The following is a 13595-nucleotide window of genomic DNA, read 5'->3' as shown; positions in this document are numbered from 1 at the left end:
AGCTCTTTGAGCTTGCGTTTCATCTAGTTTTACCTGTTTTTGACCCCTAGTTCCATATACCAAAATGTTGAGCTCGATGAGGGCTTCCATTTATTTGAGTGGATCGCCTTTTCGTCCTCAGTGATTTTTCAACTTGTCTCATCTTCACTTCAAGAGGTAGGGTTTATTTCCCTAACTCAATATGAGTTTCGTAGTGTATTTCATGGCGTATTTTGTATATAGATTTTATAGTCATTTGGTTGATTTTGAAATTATGTTTTGGGCTTGAGGGTTTTGTTAAGTTGAGGGTTGTTGGGCTGTAGTTTTGCTACTATAGCTATTTTCAATATGCAAAATCGCATATGGATTTCTAAAAATGGAAAATCCCCAATGTGCAAAAAAAACCTTAATAGATATTGTTTTGGGGAGTTTGGGTTGATTGGGTAAATGGTTTGATTGGAAAGGAAATGGTTGTGGGATTTTGAAAACAACGAGTATTATTACTCTTTTGGGAAATCTTGGTTTGTTGAGAAATATATGGGTTTGGAATTTATTGGAGAATATATTTGTATTGTTATCTTTTAATTATTGCATTAGAGATAACTGTTTTGGCTATCGATGGAGGATAGCATTGTCGTGTGTTAGAAATTGCATGTGGACTAGGCAAACTGGATTGTGGGAAAATCATACATATCATGGTGCACATCATGGGTTTGGAATGGATTTTAGAACCAGAATTGTATATTTTGGAAAGAATGTTTTGGAAATTTTCATATTATGTTTTAAGAATATTTGTATCATTTTGAAAACAATATTTTGGATCACATGCATTGTGCTATTGGAAAGGGTAAATTAACGCCCTCAAAATTAGCCCATCATATATCATTGACATGCATTATTTAAAGAAGACAATTTATTAATTCATTCATCAGAGTATTACTAAATAAAGCATTACATGTAACATCGAATAAAATGCCCTACAGGCTTACATCTTTCCAAGCCAACACTTGGATTCAAAAATATAAGTTCTAATCTCAATACAAGAAAAGCCCTAGGCTTGAATGTTTACATGTACTAATAAATAACAACTATTAACTAAAGGTAGTCTTCTTCAATCCAGAAGCCAAACCCTCCCAAGCTAAGTCCTTGGAGGTAGTTTATCACCTGAACCTGAAAATGATGTTCCCATAAAGGGTGAGCCACAGCCCAGTAGAAATATACTAAACCACTTATAAGCAATGAATAAAGCAATAGTATTCAACAGATGGTTAACCAAGATAATCAATTACTTCATTTTACAATCTCATGACACTATTGTCTAAGATATGTTTTACTTTCCAATTTTATCAACATGGCTCAGAACCTGGCCAAACTTACAACAGTGAATCACATATATAATATTCACATCCTTCCAATATCAACAAACAAATGAGACTCAAGCTCAAATCAAACACTTCATACTTCCAGATTGATACACATTTTAGTGTTGTATCAATAAAACACTTCTATATAAATAAGCACACATAAAAGTGATGCTAATGGAGTCCATCCCCTATCTCCTCCCAAACAAAATCCGGTTTAGAGGTCCATCCCCTATCTTCCCCTAAACCGTGGAGTACATCCCCTATCTCCTCCCACACACAAAACAATGTATGCAAATGCAATGCTCAATCAATACACGTATTTTCTGTATCAATGCCATAGTCAAAATTAATGACTTAACCAATGTAATTAGTTTCAGTTATTCCTAATCCACATGCAATGTCTACAACAATCACGACTATCCTCCACCGATAGCCCAAAACAGTTATTTCTAAACTGAAAATAACTATGTTAACAATTCAATAGACAAATGATACCAATTACCCAATTACGCCATTTAATCAATGAATTCCATGAATTTAACTCTCTTTTCCCAATTCCATGAATTACTTATACAAATTAATTCAATAATTAACTCTCTTTTCCCAATTCCATGAATTACTTATACAAATTAATTCAATAATACAACTAGGGTTTTTCCCAAAATTTATCAAGTATCCCCAACATGTTAAAATACCAAAACTTAGAACAAAACCTATATAATGGAGTAGGAAATCCCTACCTCAAAGAAAACAACTCAAATGGTGAAGAAAGAGATGAGTGCCCAAATACCAAAGTGTTCCAAATCGCCAAATGCTCAGATTAAATGGAAGCCCTTGCCTCACTCTATCTTTTTAATGAAGGATCTAGGGTAGAAACACTCCCTAAGTGGATCAAATCTAAGAGAGAAGGTGAGTAAGGAGAGAGAGAGGTCGGACCTAGGGTTTGGAATCAAAAGAAAAAAGAAAAGACTGATCAAAACCCGCTGCTGGGTATATAAACTGGACAGGCTCGCTCGAGCGAAGACTTGGTCGCTCGAGCTACCAGACACAGAGAAACTACGCTCGAGCCAAGGAAGCCTTGCTCGAGCCAACAACTCAAAAGCTCGCTCGAGCGAAAGAAAGCTCGATCGAGCGAAGAACTCAAACCCTCAGGTCTGCAACAAGACACACGCTCGAGCGAAGGAACTATTGCTCGAGCGAAGGACGAACTCACTCGCTCGAGCGAAGAAAATCTCGCTCGAGCCAAGAATGAACAGCTACAGGTCCAAATCAAACGCAACCATTCGCTCGAGCGAACAACTCCTCGCTCGAGCGAAGAACCAAAAACCTGGACAGCAACACTTGGTTCCTAAACCCAACCAACCTGAAACAAACCTGCCCAACACATCCTATAATTCCAAATGAGAAAATAAGGGACAACAACAACAATTATACAATGACAGAATCTACGGAACCTAAGTCCGGATACAATAAACAAGTGGGAAAAGACCGGGGTCGCTATAGGTTTGGAATGGATTTTAGAACCAGAATTGTATATTTTGGAAAGAATGTTTTGGAAATTTTCATATTATGTTTTAAGAATATTTGTATCATTTTGAAAACAATATTTTGGATCACATGCATTGTGCTATTGGAAAGGGTAAATTAAGTGGTAAAGCTGTAAGGAGGTGTTAGAGCAGAATTAAGTTGGCCTGTGTGTTCGTGGTGAAAGTCTTAAAACTGTGCGGTAGGTGCCGATCCATTTGGATAATCCTGGTAAAATGGCATAGTGACTTGTATAGCGCACTATTATGAACACTTGTTGTCGTTTTGGTTTTGAAAATGATGTTTTGGAAAATGGTTTTAGCAATGTATTTGCTGCTGTTTGGCAATGTATTTGCGTTTGATTTAGCAATGTATTTGCTGGTTGGTATTGTAATATACCGAGTTCGTTTTGGAAATGGATTTGATTCAAATAGATGTTTTGAATTCCGAAAACGTTTTGAATAAACAAGTGGTGTTGACGATTGGAATGAAAAAGGATTTTTGTTGAGAAATCAGAATGGATTTTGAAAATGCATTGGGCATATTATATATATGTACTGCGTCATGATCATTTATGCTAGTGGAGCATATTTAGTTTTTGAAATATTCTTTACTGGACTTTATGCTCACTCTACGTGGTTGAAATATTTTTCAAGTGTGTTGCATGTACAGATATTGGAGTTATGATCGGAGTTGGGTAGGGCGGTTTCATTATTTGTAGGCCTTGGGCCATTTGTTTTATTTTTTTGGCCCTATGCCATTCTTGTAAGGGTTACACCCTTTGCATATGATGTAAGCCTTTGGACATTTCAATTTGATATTGTAGACACCCCATTTTTTACTGCCCTTATGACTTGGGCGCCACCAATTTTGCACCTAATGATGAATTTGTATATGCTTGTCAAATGCTTAAAATCCTCAGCAGAATGCCTCAGCTTTAAGCCCCAAAACCCTACATATCTTGTGTCTTGTTTTGGGACCAAAACAATAGTTTTTCAAGCCTAAACATCTAGGGACCTACAGACACACTAATGTGGACTGCTGACCATTAATGTGGCTTGCCGGCCACTTGTGTGTTTTTTCAGATATTTTTGCCAACTGTGCCAGCTATTTTCACAGATGCACGCACCAACCCACACGTGTCTGTATAGATATTTCTGAGCTAGTCTTACGTTTTTCTATAAATGGAAGACCCTCTCTCACATTTTAAAAAGGTTAGAAATTTTGGAGCAAAAATAATTTCTCTCTCTACAATTTTCTCTCTCTCTCTCTCTCTCTCTCTCTCTCTCTCTCTCTCTCTTACAAGTTCTTTACTCTTTGCCTATACACTCTAAACCAAACCTTGTAGTATTTGTGCTGAGGTGTTTTTGAGCTTGCCTTTAGCTTTAAAGGGTGTGTAAGTGTTGGTTTGTAACTAAAAAATGGTACCCCTCTTCAAGAGGTATAATTCTTGGCTCGTTTTCTTTCTTTATCTGCCATCTTTCCTACTGTTTTTGGACTATTTTTACTCTAAATTTTTGGACTGAAACTTGTGGTTTAAGGCCATTAAGGGTGGAGGGGTAGATCACCCTTATTTGCACCTAACTTCTTAAGCCTTTGCCCTTGTGTTTCCTACCTTTTTACTATCTTTTTTTGAGCTTTTTACCACTGATTTTAAGAGGTTTTTCAGAGGTTAAAATCAGATTTTGAGGTCCCAAAAATGGAGGGGGTAGCCTCCGCTCCTTGTGCTTGTTTACTAGCTTAACTTGCTCCATGTTGTAGCTTACTCTTTTAGCCCTTTTGACTTCAATTCCAGCATTGTTGTAGTCTATATTTAGGACTGTTTTTTTATGTGTTTGTTCTATCCATGCTTTGCATAGTAGGCTTGTAGTGTAATGGTTCTTATAGGATTGGTGGTTTAGGCCTTAGCCACCAACCTATTTGAGTTGATAGTGTTTATTTCTTGCTTTCCATACTTGTGTTCATCTCTAATCACCTCTGCAACCTCCCTCATTTCTTGACTTTTTTCTTTGTTTTGAAAGTTGTTTCAAACCAATTGCATGTTTAAGCTTAAGATTGAGGTATTGTGCTTAATGGTTTAATCCCTTTGGGGGTTCATTACCAACGACATGGTGTCTCTCTCATGTCCAAAGCAACTTTTTGTTTGATGCTTCTTTCCATTGGAGGGCTTATAGGTCATTATTGGACTTAATGAACTAAGGAATGGATGGTAATTAAAATGAAGTAATAAAATTAGGACTGAAAGTGATGCAAGATAATAAAGCAATTTGGTGTTCAATAGGATGTTAATTGAACACATGGAAACTTGAGTCATTTCATACTTGCTAGTGATGAAATGGTTCAAGTTTCTAAGGTCAACCATTTCCCTTGATTAATTTATGATAGGGAGGAGGTTTTGTTGGTCTTTCTTTACCATTTATTGAGATTGTGTCCCTTGGTTCATAAGTCGTCACGTAATGAAATTGCGTCGATTGATGGCTTGTGAATCAAGCCTACCCCTCCTTTGAGTTGTTTGATGATAAGGAGAGGCAAAGTGGACAAACATCCCCTAAGAATACTCTGTTTGTGCTCTGTATGCTTTCTGTTGCAGCAGGAGGAACCAAGCTTTAGTGGCCGGTAAACCACTTTTTATGGCTGGCAGGCCATTTCTTTTGGACGGCATGCTACTTTTAGTGGCCGGCCGACCACCACTTCTGTCCTGCCGGCCACTTTTGTCAAACCAAGCAGTAACTTTTTGGCGCAGAACAGAGCAGAGGCTGAGGTGAAAAACAATGCAATTTTCCAACTATGCAATAGAGGTATTCTGGTAGCACAAGGGACTTTTTTGGGAGCAAATCATGTGCATGCATAAGCATTTCCCTCACTTATTAAGACCCGTTAGCTTATGGACTTGTAATAACTAGCTAGTTAATTTGGTGTTGTCAATTAATTCATTTTGTGTTGTAATTATTAATTAGTTAGAATAACTAGTTAATTTATGTTGTAATTAATTAGTTAGAGTAGGTAATTAATTTATGTTGTAATTAATTAATTAGTTAGATTGATTAATTTTGCGTTGTAATTATTTAATTAGCTAGAATAGTTAGTTTATTTAATTCATTTTGTAATAGTTAGTTAATTCGTAGTAGTTAGCTAGATAGTTTATTCGGACCCTTCTGTGCGAGGGCGTAATTGTAATAATGTGTATGTCTTCCAACCCCACGTCTTTCTCCCTTTTATTTACTCGCTTGTGATGGTTAGCTTAGAACAACATGTTTCTTTTAGCATTTCTTATGTTTGCAACCACTTGTCTTGCGTGCATGAAGCTCGCTTCATCATTCTAAACAAAGCATTGTTATTGCTTAAATTCTTTAAATACGTGCTTAGACCGCATGCTATCAAATTGATTCATATGCCATGTTAGTAGCCAAGCCTAGTAATTGCATATTGTATGTGATGCATTAGTCATATTGCATTAGTTAGGATCATGCATTTTTTCTAACTCTTTCATCTTTTTTGGCTTGGCTTGCCTTGGAGTACTAGATGAGTTTTTTTTTTTATCGCTTTAGCATATTGCTTGCGTGTGTTAGTGTTGCCTTGTCAAAACATAATTACCATGAGGCTAAGTGTTTAAGTGATAAACTGTTTGAATGCCTGTGGTTGAAGGCTAGTTGTTTGAATTGGGATAGTTTGATTAATGTACATTTGAGCCCACTTTTTCAAAGTGGCACATTCATAAACTCTTTTCAAAAACAAACATGAAATCAAAATATTCCAATTTTTGCAAATTAGTCTATACTTGTGTGAGTCACATAGTACGTTAGCCTAATAATCGGAACAAGAGCATATAATTTAAATAAGAATCACATCATGATTAGTAAAGGCCGATCATTGATCGGGCGAGTGGGTGCTCAAATCATGAATTTCCCCTCTCTTACCTAAGTTCCTGAGTCGAGACACTCTTGGTGATGACGGATAAGTGGCCTTTAGCCCGAGTCTCGGGTTTCCTAAATTTTTCAAAAATATTTAGGTGGCAACTCTGTATCTGGGGAAACAGTTCATTTTTGGCATTTTGGTTCATAATAAAATTTCCAAAAGATTTGCTAGATTTGAACTCTTTTGAGTTTTTTTATTTCACATTGCACTTGTGGAATCAGATTCAGAACCACAAGAGTCCGAACTGTAGGGCTTATTGTCTTTTTAAAGGAGCACAAAATATCGAGCTACATATATATACATAATATTTGTTGTATGTTTTAGTTAAAGGTCATCCATACCACGTAGATGTGAATGTAGAGTGTATGAAATCGGACAACACGTATTGTGTGTGACATTATTGTATCCATTTGCATGAGAGATATTATTTTATTCTACTTGTTTGTCGTTTTTTATTTGTCGGATTCTGGGTTTACTCATGTGGGCCGGACTCTATAAATCTGGGGCATGACATCGTGTTATCAAAGCTAACTGGGTTTAAAAACCTTGGGCTCATGGGAAGTGGTTAGCCATAATGGGTTTATCATGCTCGGTGAGGACATTTGTATGTTGTGTGTTAGGTGATAACATGCTTATGTGTTGCATTTTATGTGTTATGGTGTTGAGGCTCATAGATATTATTCGGTGTCTAGTTGACTAATTTGAAGGTCTTATTAGAAACACGCTTGATCAACGTTGTTTCCAATGGGAATTCTAAGGGAGTGTTAGAACGAATGACTATCTTTGTAGACTTAGCTTGATTATGTGTTATGTGTTATGTGGTAGATGATATGTGGTTTGAATAGTCTCAATGTGGTTGGTTGAGTAATTGCTTATGTGATGGTGTTGTGTTAGTGTTCTGAGGAAGGGTACTAGGATTATGTATCCTAGGTGTAGTTTGCTTTTCGTGCTCCTTTCGAATGACAATTAACCGTATAGTTCGGACTCCCGTGGTTCTGAATTTGATTTCACAAGTGCAATGTGAAATAGATAAACACAAATGCGTCCAAATCCGGCAAATCTTTTGGAAAATCGATTATGAATCAAATGCCAAATTTGGACTGCTTGGCTAGATTTCAGAGTCGCTACCTAAATATTTTTGGAAAATTTAGAAAACCCATGACTCGTGCCAAAGGCCACGTGTCCATCATCACCAAAGTATCTCAGCTCGCCCGATCAAAGATCGGCCTCTACTAATCATGATGTGATTTTTATTTACATTATATGCTCTTGTTCCGATTATTTAGGCTAACTTTACTATGTGATGCGCACACAAGTATAGACTAATTTGCAAAAATTGGAATGTTTTGATTTCATATTTGTTTGAAAATGTTTTGAATATGCTTCACTTGAAAAGGTGAGCTTACATGTACATTTAATCAAATCATCCCAATTTGAGAAATTAACCTTCATCCACCGGCATTCAAATAGGTATATCACTTAAGCACTTAGCCTCATGGAATCATACTTGACACGGTAACACTAACACACTATGCAATATGCTAAAGCGATAAAAGCTCACCTAGTACTCCAAGTCAAGCCAAAAAAAAGATAAAGGAGTTAGAAAAAATGCATGATCCTAACTATGCAATATGACTAATGCAACACATACAAAATGCAATTAATAGGCTCAGCTACTATTATGGCATATGAATCAAATCAAGGCATGCAATAAAGCACGGATTCAAGTAAGGAATTCAAAATTGACATTGGTTAGTATGATGAGCTGAGCTGAACCCGTATGCATGCAGAACAAATGGATGCAAGGCATGGTAATGCTTATGGAATTAAAACATGAATGCAACATACAACCATCATAAGCGGAGAAATAAAAGAGAGAAAGAATTGGAGGTTGGAAGACATACACACTTATTACATATTTTGCCCTCGTGCAGGAGGGTCTGAATGTCCGAGTGTCCGGACTAAACTAGCTATTACAAATTTGAATGAACACTAATTAGCTAAATTAACTACCTACTTTATTACAAATTCAAGGAATACCAAATGAATAGCCACCTATCTACTTTATTACAATGAGGGTATTAGCACAATTACAACAATAAGTACAACAATATTATGCCAATGAAATTGCAACAATAATATTTACAACAAAAATAATTACAATAATATTAACACAAGTAACAATGAGGCACAATGATCGCATGCACAGTGTCCAAAAACTGCTCTGTTTGGCCAGACTTGCTTTGTTTCACCTCCAGCCACTGCTTTCTATTTCTGCAAAACTCACTGTTTACCAAGCATTGAAGGCTAGCCGGCCCCCAATGAGGCCCGACTGTGTCCAAAAGCAACTGGCCGTGCCCTAATTTCATGTAAAAAAAAAATGGTTATGTGCTCTGAGGTAAAATAGTACAGATAAAGCCTTTTTGAGCTCAGTTTGTCCCTTCTGCTCTTCTTTGTCATGGAGAGGCTCAAGAGAAGAACAAAGTTGATTCCAAAACCATCAATAAGCAAGTTGATTCCTTGATGATTTCGGACACGATTGGAAAAAAAATTGATAAATGCAATGAACAATAACCACCTCTCCCTCTTATCATGAAGTGAGCTCAAAGAGGGAGATAGAAATGCTTCAAGTGTCGTCAAAACACTATAAAATGACGCGTGACGACTCTTGACACTAGGGACTCGACATAATGCCCAGCCGAACCCAAGTAACCTTACTCATTTTCTTTATGTTGGTTAGTCCATTCTAAGCCAATTATTTTAGTCCTTTCCATTCTGTAATCCATTTGTCTAAAGTGATAGTTAAGTCCACTAAATAAGAAGAAATATCCAACGAGAAGTGCTTCTAAGCATGAAAGGGAGCCTATGCCTTGGATGATGAACCGCCGTAGAGATTAAGCCATTAAGCATAGATCTCTTTCTCATGCTTTGAATAACCGTTGATCGGTTGAAATAACTCTCAAACAAAAGAAAAGAAGAAAAGAAGGAGGTTGCAGAAATGAATGCTAGATTGATTATTAGAATGAGACTCTTCAAAATAAAAACCAAACAAACAAAGTTATCAACTCAAATAACTCGGTGTCTAAGGCCTAAACAACCGAAGCTATGAGGACATACAATACAACAAGCAAATGATCCAAAGCATAAACTAATTAAATGAATTAAAACAAATCTAAACAGCCCCTAATATGTAAAAATCAATGGCTCAAAGTGCATGAGAAGAGCCTAAAGATCCAAACAAAAAGCAAGAGATACAAGACTAGTGAACAAGAACAAGGAGGGGTGGCTAACCCCTCTACTTTTGAGACCTCAAACCATGTTTTTTTAGCCTTTTTTAAACTCTGAAAATTAGTTTGAAGACCAAAGAAAAGAGTGTAAAAACAAGGGTTTGAGCTATGAAGTAAGATGCAAGAAAGGGTGTTAAACCTTTCTACCTTTGGTAGCTATCCAAACCCAAGTTCAAACACTTGAAATGGATCTAAAACAACACAAAGACACAATAAATAGGTAGCAAGAGATATAAATGAATGCAAGAGAAAAGGTGGTAAGCTTGTACTTCTTGAAGTAGACAAGCTCTTGTTTGTAAACCAAACTTGGACAAAGCACACTCTCAAGGTTGAATTGTGATTCACAAGTCTCAACCAAGGCTCTAAGGTGATGATCTAAGGTTGTGTATGGTGTATAGATATGATTCAAGAGGGATAAGTTAGCTCAAATGTAGCTTGTATAAGAAGAATGAGCTATCAAGGGTGTATATATGCTCTTTAGAAAATTTTTTAACCCTCAAAACAGAGCCAAGAGGTCGTATTCATAGAATTTGAGCCAAAAAGGTAAAAAATATCTTCAAAAATAGACAGTTGGTGGGCTCCCGCCTAGAACAGTGTTTATCGCCCAAAAGGCACGGCTGGCCCCAAATGGCCACGACCGGCCCTCAATAAGGCACAGTTGGGTCCCAATGTGCTTTCCTGTTCCTCTGTTTCAGGCTCAATATAGGGTGGCACAAAGTTCAAAAATGAACCTCTGAGGTAAGAATAAGGTAAATATGAAGGTTTTGGGATTCGTTTTAGAGCTCGAACTTGGGTTTCTCTATTAAGAATTCAAATCATTGACAATGCAATTTTCATTATCGAGTGCGCATGACCAATACGGACGGTCAAAAATGGAGTGTCTACACCAGGGTGTGTGTTTTCTCTTTTATAGATGTTTTGGAACTGAGTAGTGAACCCGGAGTGGGCACCTCGGTTTGTGCCATATATGTTGTGTAGTAGTTTTGGTTGTGAGTCGGTGTTGGTTTGCCCTTGGAGGCAGTTGGTACATCTTTGAGAGATGGTGGTGTTTCGGAGTCCTTTGTGGCGATGTGTGAGGGTTGAGTTCTTATACTCACTTGGGTGACGTCTTGTAGGTTTGGTGTGGGTTGTTAGTCTTTGGACTAGTGTGTTTTCGGAGTTGCTGTGACCTTGGTCGGTCAGGTGTATGAGTTGTGGTATGGGATGTATTTCCCTAATTGAGGTGTGTTGTTTTAAGTCAAGTAACTCGGTGAAGAGGTGAAGGTGGTGTCTGGGTTTTGGGACACAAAGAGTTGGGATTGAACTCGTATGTGTCGGTAGTGTTGGTGTATGGTTCCAACTATGGTATTGGTAACCTAGAAATCAGTGTTGTGGAATGTAGTTGGTTGGGAAGTGAGTTGTAATTTGACTTCCCTCGGGGTTGGTAAAGTTGGTTGGGTCATTTAGGCCATGAGTTTCTCATTGTATATGATGTGTGATTAGTTGGAATAGGTGGGGTTATTTCCTATAGTTGGGTGGAGTAGTTGATTGAATGCCTGGTAGATGTATAGTTGTTATGAGTAATTCTGTAAGGTGCGTGTAGACACCCCATTTTGACCGGCTCTAAGACTTGGGCGCTTTCTCTTGATTACTCGATGATGACAATAAGAATGTATTTCTCACAGAATCGTCAATAAGAGAGATGAAATTTGAGCTTTAATCCCAACATTCACACATTTTTGGCCAAATTATTTTTTATCCAAAATTCACCAATCTCCATTACCTAATTTTCTACTTATCATCCACTTTGATAATCACACCCCACCATCCCTATCCACCATCCACTTTCCTAATCACACTTCACCATCTCCACTCATCATCCACTTTCCTAATCACACACCACCATCTCCACTTACCATTCACCTCTATTATACGTTGTCTCCCATTAGCTCCATTAGTGCCCCATTAGCTCCATTATCTTTCCTAAATGATCCACTTTGTCTTCCACCATTGCCCACTCGCATTGCCTATATAATGAGAGCTCTAGTCTTGAATTTGGAGAGGAATTAGAAGAGAAGTGTAGAGAAAATGTTAAATTTGAGTTAGAATTTAAGAGAAAAGAGAGCCTTGGAAACTTCTTGCCAAAATAGTGAACTTACCAATCCTCTATACATCTCATCTTCCCTTGCAAACACCACTCAAGAACCAAGCCCTAAAACCTTGATCAAAGAGAGAGTAGTCTTGCTAAGTTGAGGAAGAGTAAAGAGTGATCATACACTTGTCCAAAACTATTACTTTAGGTCCAAATTCCAAGCTCTTGAATTGAGGAATGAGATCAAAATTCACAACCTTGAGGTCGATCAAGAGGAAGGTTGGAAATCAAGAAGTTCAATATTTCTTTGGAAGGTGATTTTAAGTCTTTCATTTTCTTATATTTTCATATTTATTTTCTTACTTTCTATTTCATAGTGTTTTGTCGTAATCCAAGCGGTTAGTTTAGCTCATATTTATTTTCTTACTTTCTATTTCATAGTGTTTTGTCGTAATCCAAGCGGTTAGTTTAACTCATATTTATTTTCTTACCTTCTATTTCATAGTATTTTGTTGTAATCCAAGGGGTTAGTTTGGCTCATATTTATTTTCTTGCTTATTTTCTTGTCCTGGTTTCATATTATTTTGTTATAATCCAACAGGAAGCCGTTAGTTTTCAATTCTTTCATTTTCTTGCACTTTCAATCTTATAGTCATTTTTTTTTTAGGTTGTATATTAGTTTTGTTGTAAGCTAACTAGAAGTGATTAGTTGGGCCACCTACATATTTCTTATTTGTTCTTTTCTTAGTGTTGTAACAAGACAGGTTTTTTGCCACCCGAGCTATTTGGTCGGCTGGTTAGTTTCTTTTGGACAAAATGACGTAGCCTTATAATGTTGACCAATTTGCGGTGGTTTCCAAAGCACATGAAGTTTCTATTTTGTTTTTTATTTGAGTGTTTTGTGAGGCTTTTATTTTGCTGTAATATTTTCCTCCTCCCTCTCTAATTTGGTTTGTAATTATTTTTTTTAAAAGTGTTGTAATAATCTCCTACCCCATTTCTATTCCATTCTTTTACTTGCTTTCCTTATTTGTGTATAAGCATCATATTTTGATTTTTTATCGTATCTATGCTTTGCATCCATGTTTCACGCATCTTGATTCAATTAAGTTTGCATTTATGGATTCAATCAATTTCTATGTGATTATGTGCACTACCTCATGTTCTTGAGATGATTCACATGTCATGTCCTAGAAGCCGAATCTTTAGTTGCATCTCATGTGTGAATTGCATTAGGATTTTATATATAAGATCATGCATATTTTACTTTGTTTTGTAGTTGTTCACGGGATGTCAGTAAATATGCAAGTTTTTCTGTTTTAGCATTCCGTTTGTGTATGTGTGTGTTTCTTACTATGTTTAAGCATCCTACCATGAGACTATTTGTTTATTTGATATAACTGGATGAATGTCGGTGGATGGAAGTTGTGTCGCTTAATTTGGAATGATATTGAT

Source organism: Camellia sinensis, chromosome 12 (genome assembly GCF_055761805.1).
Source record: "Camellia sinensis isolate YWXY chromosome 12, ASM5576180v1, whole genome shotgun sequence".
Taxonomy (NCBI): Eukaryota; Viridiplantae; Streptophyta; class Magnoliopsida; order Ericales; family Theaceae; genus Camellia; species Camellia sinensis.
Note: the sequence above shows the minus strand (reverse complement) of the source record.